The sequence below is a fragment of the Propithecus coquereli genome, unplaced genomic scaffold, assembly GCF_000956105.1.
Source record: "Propithecus coquereli isolate 6110/MARCELLA unplaced genomic scaffold, Pcoq_1.0 Scaffold440, whole genome shotgun sequence".
NCBI classification, from domain to species: domain Eukaryota; kingdom Metazoa; phylum Chordata; class Mammalia; order Primates; family Indriidae; genus Propithecus; species Propithecus coquereli.
The window spans coordinates 607,119-617,258 of record NW_012150175.1 but is presented as its reverse complement, the minus strand read 5'-3'; positions in this window follow the sequence as shown (position 1 = coordinate 617,258).

Sequence of the window (10,140 nt, the reverse complement as noted above, 5' to 3'; positions counted from 1 at the left end):
GGGTCTCACTCTTGCTTAGGCTGGTCTCGAACTCCTGACCTCAAGCGATCCTCCCGCCTCAGCCTCCCAGAGTGCTAGGATTACAGGTGTGAGCCACCACACCCAGCCTGAGACTGTTCTTAAATGCCAAATACTGGAGATGAACAAATGTCCATGAACAGTAGAATGGATAAGTAGAGGTATATCGATATATAATGGAATGCTATAGTATTGATTGTATACAGCAACTTCTATGTAATATACAGCAATGAGAAATAACAAACTACTGCTACGTGTGACATGCATGATCTAAGTTGAATAAAAAACTCCAGACACAAAAGAATTCATCTCACATGATTTCACTTAGATCAAGTTCGAAAACAGACATAACTAATCTATAACATTAGAAGTCAGGATCACAATTTCCAGTGGGAGGTAGTAATAACTGAGAGTAAGCACAGAAGGTGTGGTTATATTCTACTTTTTTTATCAGAGGGGATTTTACATGGATGCATTCACTGTGTAATAATTCATTGAGCTCTATGCTTATAATTTGTGTGCTTGTATCTCTATATATTATACTTCATGGGTTTACTAAAAATAAAAAGTGGTCCTCACACGCACAGCAAAGACAGCATAAAGACTGTTAATTTGAGAAAGTGTCACTGCAGAGAAGACAGAAGTCAGCACGGACTCTGGGCCCCAGCCCTCCAGCCTCCAGAAGTAGCATCACCGTCTCCCCGTGGACCTGCTCCTGGGACAGAGGCTAAGAGCTGGGCGGGAAGGCTGAGAAAAGGGAACTGGTGACCGAAGGAGGAAGAGGAAGCGGAGTGTGGAAACTGGTGAGCAGGCTGGAGTTCACCACCAGAGGTCTAGGCTTGGGGACAATTGCTGAGAGAAGGCAAAGGGTTCAGTTCAAAACTGAATTTACTTTACCTGTAATATTCAGCAAGCGATTTAACTTCTCTAAGTGTCCGTTTCATATTCTTTATAGTTGTCATAATAATACTGAACCCACTGGGCTTCCATGAGGATTCACTATGAAAATGTGTGTCAATGTCAAACTGCGGACGACTCAAGAATAGTGGTGCTGGACCTTGCAAAGGGGTCAGTGGAGCATCTTTGCCACCAGAGGGAGCTCTACAAACAACCCGTTGGGGCTAAAACCTCATAAGCTGCAACATCCACTGGTAGGCTGGGATTTCGCAAATCAGCTGGGAAGATGCAGAGGTCCAGGGTAGTGGCAGCCTTCCTTTTCCGGGCCAACAGAAGCCTGCTGGCCTGCAAACTGAGTCTGCTTCATAATTGGATAGGCCCCTGGGTGAACCGCCAGTCTGGAATGGGTACTGGAGGGAAGGAGAGAGGGAAGGAGGGAAGGAGGGAAGGAGGGATCTGCCTCCATCCCTGCGCATCTGCTCAGAGCCTCCTCCAGGAGGCATGTGGTGCCAGGAAAGGGGACGACCAGCATTCAGATGGCCCAACACAGGCTGGGCACGGTGGCTCACAACTGTAATCCTAGCACTCTGGGAGGCCGAGGCAGGAGAATTTCTTGAGCTAAGGAGTTCGAGCAAGAGTGAGACCCTGTCTCTACCAAAAAGAAAAAGGAAACAAAAAAGACATAAAAAGAAAAAAAAAAAAAACAGCCGGGCATTGTGGCAACCACCTGTAGTCCCAGCTACCTGGGAGGCTGAGGCAGAAGGATCACTTAGAGCCCAGGAGTTGGAGGTTACAGTGAGCTACAATGATGCCACAGCACTCTATCCAGGGCAATGGAGTGAGACTCTGTCTCAACAACAACAAAACAAACAAACAAACAAAAACACAAGGCAACAGACGGCCAAACACACTCTCCTACTCTGCACCCCAGGGCCTCACCTCCCTGATGAAAGACCAACCTTCCCACCCCTGAATTCCAGCAACGACTTCCAGCCAGAGGCATTAGCTATGTCCATGAACAGGCACACTGCATATGACTAGTTAGAATCACTCACATCTGTAGCACAGGACCTGCGGTTAGACTCTCTGGCTTAGAATCACAAAGTACCATCCCTTGCTGTGTGACCTTGAGCAAGTCGCCTTACTTTCTGAGACTCAGTTCCCCACATCTGTAAAGTGCAGATGACAAGAATGCCTGCCCATAGGGCTCATGGGAACTAAAGAAGAAAAAGCATGCACAGTGCTGAGCACACTGCCTGCAACGTAGTGAGCAGGCAATACATGTGAGCTATTACTAGCCAAAAAACTTCTCTTGGGTTCGTTCCAAAATATCTTCTCTAAGTGAGGAGGAAGAGGAGATGTTCTCATTTCACAGACAGGGAAACACGGCTCTAGGGGGTTCAGTGACATCCTCAAGGTTACACAGCCAGCCGATGAGCAAAAGCCGGGAGATCCAACTATTAGTCCAGGAATCCCCTCTGTAGCTACTGCTCTTTCTTTCTAATTCATTAATCTTTCTTTTTTCTTTCTTTTTTTTTTTTTTAGAGACAGGGTCTCTCACTCTGTCACCCTGGGTAAAGTGCAGTTGCCTGATCACAGCTCACAGCAACCTCAAACTCCTGGGCTCAAGCAACAACCCCGCCTCAGCCTCCTGAGTAGCTGGGACTGCAGGCTCACACCGCCATGCCTGGCTAATTTTTATCTATTTTTGGTAGAGATGGGGTCTCACTATGTTGCCCAGGCTAGTCTTGAGTTCCTGGCCTCAAGAAATCCTCCCACATTAGCCTCCCAAAGTGTCGGGATTACAGGTGTAAGCCACTGCACCCAGCTTCTTCTGCTCTTAAAACCATCTGCAAGGCCCGTGTGGAAGGAACTAAGCTACCACACCCAAAATGCTGAGGCCTTGGGGGAGCAGGAAGACCATTTTTAGGTCAGTGGGTTTGCAATCTGTTATGACATTGGGCAGGAGGAAAGGGAAATTGAGGCTTAGTCTCTTGCCCCAAACAAAGAGGAAGCAGATGGTCTGTTTAACTTAGGGTTCAAGCTCTGGGCATTATGGCCAACACGGTGCACTTGCAGCTGCTCTGGAGGGTTTTAACTGCGGGAGCCATGTTAAAGCCCAGGCTTTGGACTTAGGAAGCCTTGCTTTGGAGCTACATTCTAGTTGTGTGACCTGGGGTGGGGATTGAGCTTTGGGAGCCACAGTTTCCTCATCTGAAAATGGGGTTGCTGTTATGAGGCTAGATGAGATAATGCACGTGTCTGGCACACTGCTGCTGCAGAGGGCCAGCGTCCCTCCACTTCCAGGGCATTAACATTCCATTCGGCCAAAGAAGAGCTTACTTCCTGGAGTAAGTCTGGGGGAAAGAGCCTGGTGTGCTGGAGAGGAAGTATGTCCCCTCCCAGGCTGAGCAGGACTGGACTCTGGGCATGGCAGGTGGGCTCTTGTTTAAAGGGGGGGGTCTGTTCTCTCTCCACTTACTCCAAAGTTAAACCTTTCCCCATTTACCACTTCAAATTCCCCATCCTTGTCGAGGCCTCTGTGTCAATAAGGAATTGCGTTCAGCTGCTGTAACAGAGACCTCACCAGAGTGGCTTAAACAGGCAAGGACTAATTCTCTCCATTCAAGAAATCAGGAGGTAGTGTGCAGTTTAGGCTAGTATAGCAGCTCCACAGAATCTTCCGGGTCCTGGAATCCCTCTCCTTTTCTGCTTCAACCTCCATAGTGTATGGCTTCCATCTTCAGTGTCACCTCATGCTCCAAAGATGGGCTGCAGGAGCTCCAACTATCACATTCACAATCCAGGCTAAGGCCCAGTCTAAGAAGGAAAGGTGGAAGAGCCAAAAGCTTGCACCTCCCGGTGAGTCAGTGCCCTGTCAGTTCTGCTTACACCTGATTGGCCAGAACTTAGTAATGTGGCCAAATGTAGCTGCAGAGGGGGCTGGGAAATGCAGTCTTTTAGTTGGGTACATTGCAGCCCGCTCCCTCTCCCCCACTGACAGAAGGAAAGAATTGATGTTGGCTAGACAACCAGCAGCCTCTGGATCTCAGCTAGCTGTTACGAGGTCAATTTAACTCAGTTACATACCCCAAAGTTCTTTCTATTATGTGCAAGGCACATATGAAGGTATGTAAAGATGCTTAAAGACTCTTGCTCTGCCTTAAGAAACCTTCAGGTGAATGGTGAGAAGACAAGCCCCCAAACCCTTCAGCTTTCTCACTTGCAAATCAAAGAGGTTGGATCAGTGCTCTCCAAGGCCCCTCGTAACTTTCACGTTCGTTGATGCACAATTAATAGAATTGCATTTGCTTTTCTAACTCCCCTACCTGATCGTGAGCCTGCTGAGTACAGGGACCAGGACTGGTCCACACTGGCACCATCAGAGCCTGCCACAGTGTCTGGCACACGGTGGCTGTGCAAGCCATCTGCTTGCCAAATGAACACGTGACTTAAGCAGAGTTCAGCAGGGGGTGTGAGAGAGGGTCAGTTGCAGCTGTCAGGGTGTCCAAGAAGATGCCCCACATAGGGGAGCTGTCTGAGGTATGTCTCTGATGAAGAGGTGACTTTTTGAAGGTGAAACTGGCAAAGTAGATTGGGACAGACCCTGAAGGCCCTTGAGGGCCAGACTAAGGTGTCTGAAATTTAATAGAAAGTTTTTCAAGGTTGCAATCAGGGAAAAGAACTTAACAGGCTTGTACTTCAGGAATGTTGGTCCATCATTCATTCAACAACTATAGATCGTATATCAGGCATCGTGGTGGAGAGGAGGAGAGGAAAATAACATATAATGACTGTCTTCTTTCTGTCAGGGGCTCTTTGTGGTAATGATAATAACAACTACCATTTATTAGCCTTTACAGAGCTGAACCCTGCCAAGCACCTTACACACACAACCCTGCTGAGTGCTCGGAGCCATCCTGTGGGGCAGGTGCCATAGTTATCCACATTTTAAAGATGGGGAAACCAAAGCTGGGAAAAGTCAAGTAACTTAAGCTCCCAACAGCATTAAGTGATGGAGTTGGAATAGGAACTTACGCTTCTCCCAAGTCCTGTCCTTCACACCCACGTGGCTACTGAGAGAGGAAAGCAGCCTCGTTCTCACATCTAGAGCTCAGAGGCAGGTGGAGTGGCAGTAAAGATGCCCCAGATGATCAGTGCCATCATGCAGCTGTGCCCAGGAGGGAGGAGAGCCCAGAGCTGGCTGGGTGTGGTCAGGCCTAAGAGGCTAGTCAGGGCCCACTTTCAGATAAGGTGACATTGGAGCTGAATCCTGCAGCATGGCTAGAGTGGGGTGGATGTTCAGGCCAGCCAAGGGCAGCTACAAAGGCACAGGGGCCAAAGAGAACATGGCATGACATGTTTGTTCTAGATGCAGGCAGGACGAGAGTCACCGACGCCAGTTAGAGACTGTGGCACCAGTACAGGCGAGAAACAGTAAGGACCGAGACTAAGGCTGTGGCAGTGGAGGCAAAGATGGGGGGACCGACGGGAGAGGGTATTTGGAAGGTAGAATGGCAGTGACAAGCCAGCCAGTTAAGAGGGGTGAGCAGGCTTGCTGGGTACAGTTGCGCAGTCTGTGGACTTCTCTGTTTCCCAGCTGAGGGATATAAAATCCAGTCCTTGTCTAGAAGAAGGGTCAGCCTTTTTCTTTTTTTTTTTTTTGAGACACTCTGTTGCCTGGGCTAGAGCGCTGTGGCATCAGCCTAGCTCACAGCAACCTCAAACTCCTGGGCTCAAGCAATCCTCCTGCCTCAGCCTCCCGAGTAGCTGGGACTATAGGCATGTGCCACCATGCCCAGCTAATTTTTTCTATATATACTTTTAGTTGTTCAGCTAATTTCTTTCTATTTTTTTAGTAGAGATGGGGTCTTGCTCTTGATCAGGCTGGTCTCGAACTCCTGAGCTCAAACGATCTGCCCGCCTCAGCCTCCCGGAGTGCTAGGATTACAGGCGTGAGCCACCACGCCCGGCTGGGTCAGCCTCTTTCTTTTTTCTTTTTTTTTTTTGAGACAGAGTCTCGTTCTGTTGCTCAGGCTAGAGTGCCGTGGTGTCAGCCCAGCTCACAGCAACCTCAAACTCCTGAGCTCAAGCGATCCTCCTGCCTCAGCCTCCCGAGTAGCTGGGACTATGAGCCTCCCAGTGAGCTATGATGATGCCCCTGCACTCTAGCCTGGGCAACAGAGTGAGACCCTGTCTTTAAAAAAAAATTTAAAAATAAAGAAGAAAATAAAAACACAAGCCCACCCAAGCCTAACCACCAGGAGCCATTGCTCAGTGGGAGGGAAGTGGGCCGACAGCGTGGGGAGTATAAGGTGGCCACTGAGCTGCAGAGAAACGGCAGTCTGCTAGTCTGCTTTTGTCCTCGTCCTGACGGAGCCCAGCCTCTCCTGTGGCAGCTCCAGGGCTGATGCTCAGGGGTGCGGTGGGGCAAGTGCACGTGGCTCCTGCTGAGCCAAGAACAGAGAGACAAGGAGGAGGCACAAAGGAGGGGTCTCCGTAGAGGCAGGGGTGCCACACTGTCCACTGGCACCTCACGTCTCCTTTACAGGACAAGTGACTACAAGTCCGGGCTCCTGGGTCCCATTTCTGAGTTGCTATGTTCCCTGCTGTGAAGATCATTTCTCTGGTCTCTGTGCTGAGAACACCATATCCCCTGGATCTTATACAAAAACTGGACCATACAGCCAGAGTCTGGGCCAGACAGGTATTCTCACCCCAGCCCACCTGTAAATGTCCCCGAGCCAACGTCGTCCTTTGTTAAAGTAAAAGGACCCTGGGGAATGCAACCAGCTCTGTAAGCAAGAAAACATTTTTTATAGTCTTATTTTTTGGTAGGGCTCTTATGTTTCAAGTTCCCAGGGCAGTAAGTTGTGTTGACCAGAGCTTTGTAACTTTCTGTTGCACTGATGCGTTCCCTTTTGAGTGTCTTTCCCAGGAACGGTGGAGCCTCCTTGCAGCCGTGAGATACCTCCAAAGCCTCACACCACCTGTTTGTCCGGAGAAGACAAGACAAGCGATGCCCCACCACAGACTGCCCGAGCACCCACCGAGCCTGAGCACAAGGCTGAAAGAGGGACCAGTGTTAATCCCTAGCTCATTATAATACTAAAATTCCTGCCCTGGGAGGGATTTATCTGCCGTGTTTTGATCATGGGATGTAGGTAGTAACATGATTTCTCACTGCGCTTGCGTGCCCTGCACTCCACCCCAAACACGGAGTGATGCTCCCTCCCCTCATGCATTATTCATTTCACCTCCAGAAAACCCCTGACCCCGTTGATCAGAGAGGCGGATTTGAGGCAGTCCATACCTCCCCCTTCCAGTAGACGTGTTCACCGAAATAAATCCTTTCCTCCTTGACAATCCTCGTTGTCTCAGCAATTGGCTTTCTGTGCGGTGAGCAACAGTGAACCCCCCTTGTGGGTTCGTTAACAGGAGGGTGAATGTTTTAAGCTACCAGTCACTTGAGAAAAAACAAAAGCTCATACCCCTAGGGTAGACTGTTCTGTTGCCATGGCAACAAGTCATCACCACCGCCGGCTTTAAACCATTTAATCAAGGACAACTCATCTCCGTTTATCTGAACAATGACAGTTTGCCTCAGTGACCAGGCTTAGGAATGCCAACCAATCGGCACAGCCACTCTCTGGTTGACCCACGGTCCCTGAACACTCCCTCCCCTGACATGGGCTCACCACTGGTCTGCCCGCTTCCCAGCACTGCACCCAGGGACAGTCCCTGCCCCTCAGAGACAGCACCCCACAGGCATGGCTCTGCCCTCCTTAAGTATTAATAAGTACTGTAACAAGTTCAGCTTTTTCTTTCAGATATTGAGAGGTGGTCTCTTCCTTAGACACACTCATATTCTGGAATCTTGCCTTCCTGGGAGTAATTTATTCTCACTTCTAGGGCTATAGCTGGGCTCTATGGTGTCATTGGTGAATTAGAAAAAGGCTGACCCAGAGGCCGGCGCGGTGGCTCACGCCTGTAATCCTAGCACTCTGGGAGGCCAAGGCGGGCGGATTGTTTGAGCTCGGGAGTTTGAGACCAGCCTGAGCAAGAGCGAGACCCCGTCTCTACTAAAAAAATACAAAGAAATTAATTGGACAACTAAAAAATATATATAGAAAAAATTAGCCGGGCATGGTGGTGCATGCCTGTAGTCCCAGCTACTCGGGAGGCTGAGGCAGAAGGATCGCTTGAGCCCAGGAGTTTGAGGTTGCTGTGAGCTAGGCTGACGCCATGGCACTGTAGCCCGGACAAAAGAGTGAGACTCTGTCTCAAAAAAAAAAAACAAAAAACAACAACAACAAAAAAAAACAAAATAATTTTTTTTTCAATCAGAGGAACCATGCTGGAGAGCATTTTTGTCATCACAGTTTTCACACACTGGGCCTGGTGGCAGAGGGCCTGGAGCACACGCCTGGTGGCTTCTTTCGAGAGACGAAGCAAGCCCCATAAATCCAGACAGGAAGGCTTGTGCTAAAGCTGATGCCTGGAGATGGGTCTGGAGGTCAGGGAAGAGAGGGTGCTGTCAGTGGCATCCTTTGGGAAGCCACAGCCTCCAGCAGAACCCTCCTCTTTCTCTCCCAGCAGCCCCAGGCCCACCTCTGATTGTTTTCCGATGGCGACTGGAAGCACTGCTTTTTCCCCTAGAGCCTCCCCTTGAGGCATCGTCTTGGCCCCCTGCCTCTTTGAGGTGTGAATCCTCTCCTGTTCAAGCACCAGCTGAGCTGGGGAGTTTGAACACCAGGCTCTGAGTTTGCAATATGGTTTGACAAGTAAAGACACATGGTGTCCTCTAAGGCTGTGGTCCCTAAACCCTGGGCCAAGGATCGGTACCTGTCCGTGGCCTATTAGGAACCGGGCTGCACAGTAGGAGGGGAGCGGTGAGCTAGCGAAGTTTCATCCGCTCCCCATCCCTGGCATCACCGCATAAGCTCCGCCTCCTGTCAGATCAGCAGTGGCATGAGGTGCTCATAGGAGCACAAACCCTACTGTAAACTGCGCGTGAGAGGGATCTAGGTTGTGGCTCCTTATGAGCATCTAATCTCTGATGATCCGCGGTGGAGCTGAAGCAATGATGCTAGCGCTGGGGAGCAGCTGCAAGTACAGATTATCATTAGCAGAGAGGTTTGACTGCACGATGAATGTAATGTGCTTGAATCATCCTGAAACCATCCCTCCCCGCCAGTCTGTGGAAGAATTGTCTTCGATGAAACTGGTCCCTGGTGGTGCCAAAAAGGTTGGGGACCACTGCTGTAAGGGGTGCAGGACGGTAGCCACCCTTCCTCCCACCCAGCAGAAAACTCAGTTTGTCCCACTCACTCTAAATCTGGAAATTCACTGAATGTTCAGTACTTGATAAGGGAGTTGTTCTTCTGTGGAAAAAATAAATGGGAAAGGAAGGCTGAGAGAGACGCCATTATCCTAAGGGCAATAGGGCCGTGACTCCTGATTAGCCTCACCTGAGTTTCGGTAACAGCTTGACCAACAAGCTTGTTGTCTGAAAGCTGTTAGACTCCTGGGAGTTTCCCCAGGGCCTGAGGAATTAAACACTGATCTAGAAGGGGAGGCTTTCTGGCTTAAGATTTCAGGGTTGGGCAGGGGGCGGTGGCTCACGCCTGTAATCCTAGCACTCTGGGAGGCTGAGGCGGGAGGATCGTTTGAGGTCAGGAATTCAAGACCAGCTCTGAGCAAGAGCGAGACCCCATCTCTACCAAAAATAGAAAAATTAGCTGAGCATGGTGGTGCAGAGCTGTGGTCCCAGCTACTTTGGAGGCTGAGGCAGGAGAATCACTTGAGCCCTGGAGTTGGAGGCTGCAGTGAGCTCTGACAACACCACTGCACTCTAAAAGGTGCAACACAGTGAGACTCTGTCTCAAAAACAAACCAAAAAAGAGTTCAGGGTTTAGGGGCTGGTTTTCGGTTTTATTCGTTTATTCATTAAAGCCCATCATTGATGAGTGCCCTGGCCCAGGGAGATGCCTGCTACGAGGCCATGGAGCACAGGCCCCACACTGCCACCCCACAGTTCAAGCAGGAAGGGGGACTTATTTGGCCACACTTACTTCCTGCAGGGCAGAGGAGAGGAGGAGGTCGTGCCCTGGTTAGGAGCTATGCGGGATCCTTCAGGATGTCCCCTGGAAGGGATGAGAGGGTGCTGGGTGTGCTGGACCCCCCTGTGGTCAGAGCCGCTTCCACCTGTTTTGTTCCCCCGAC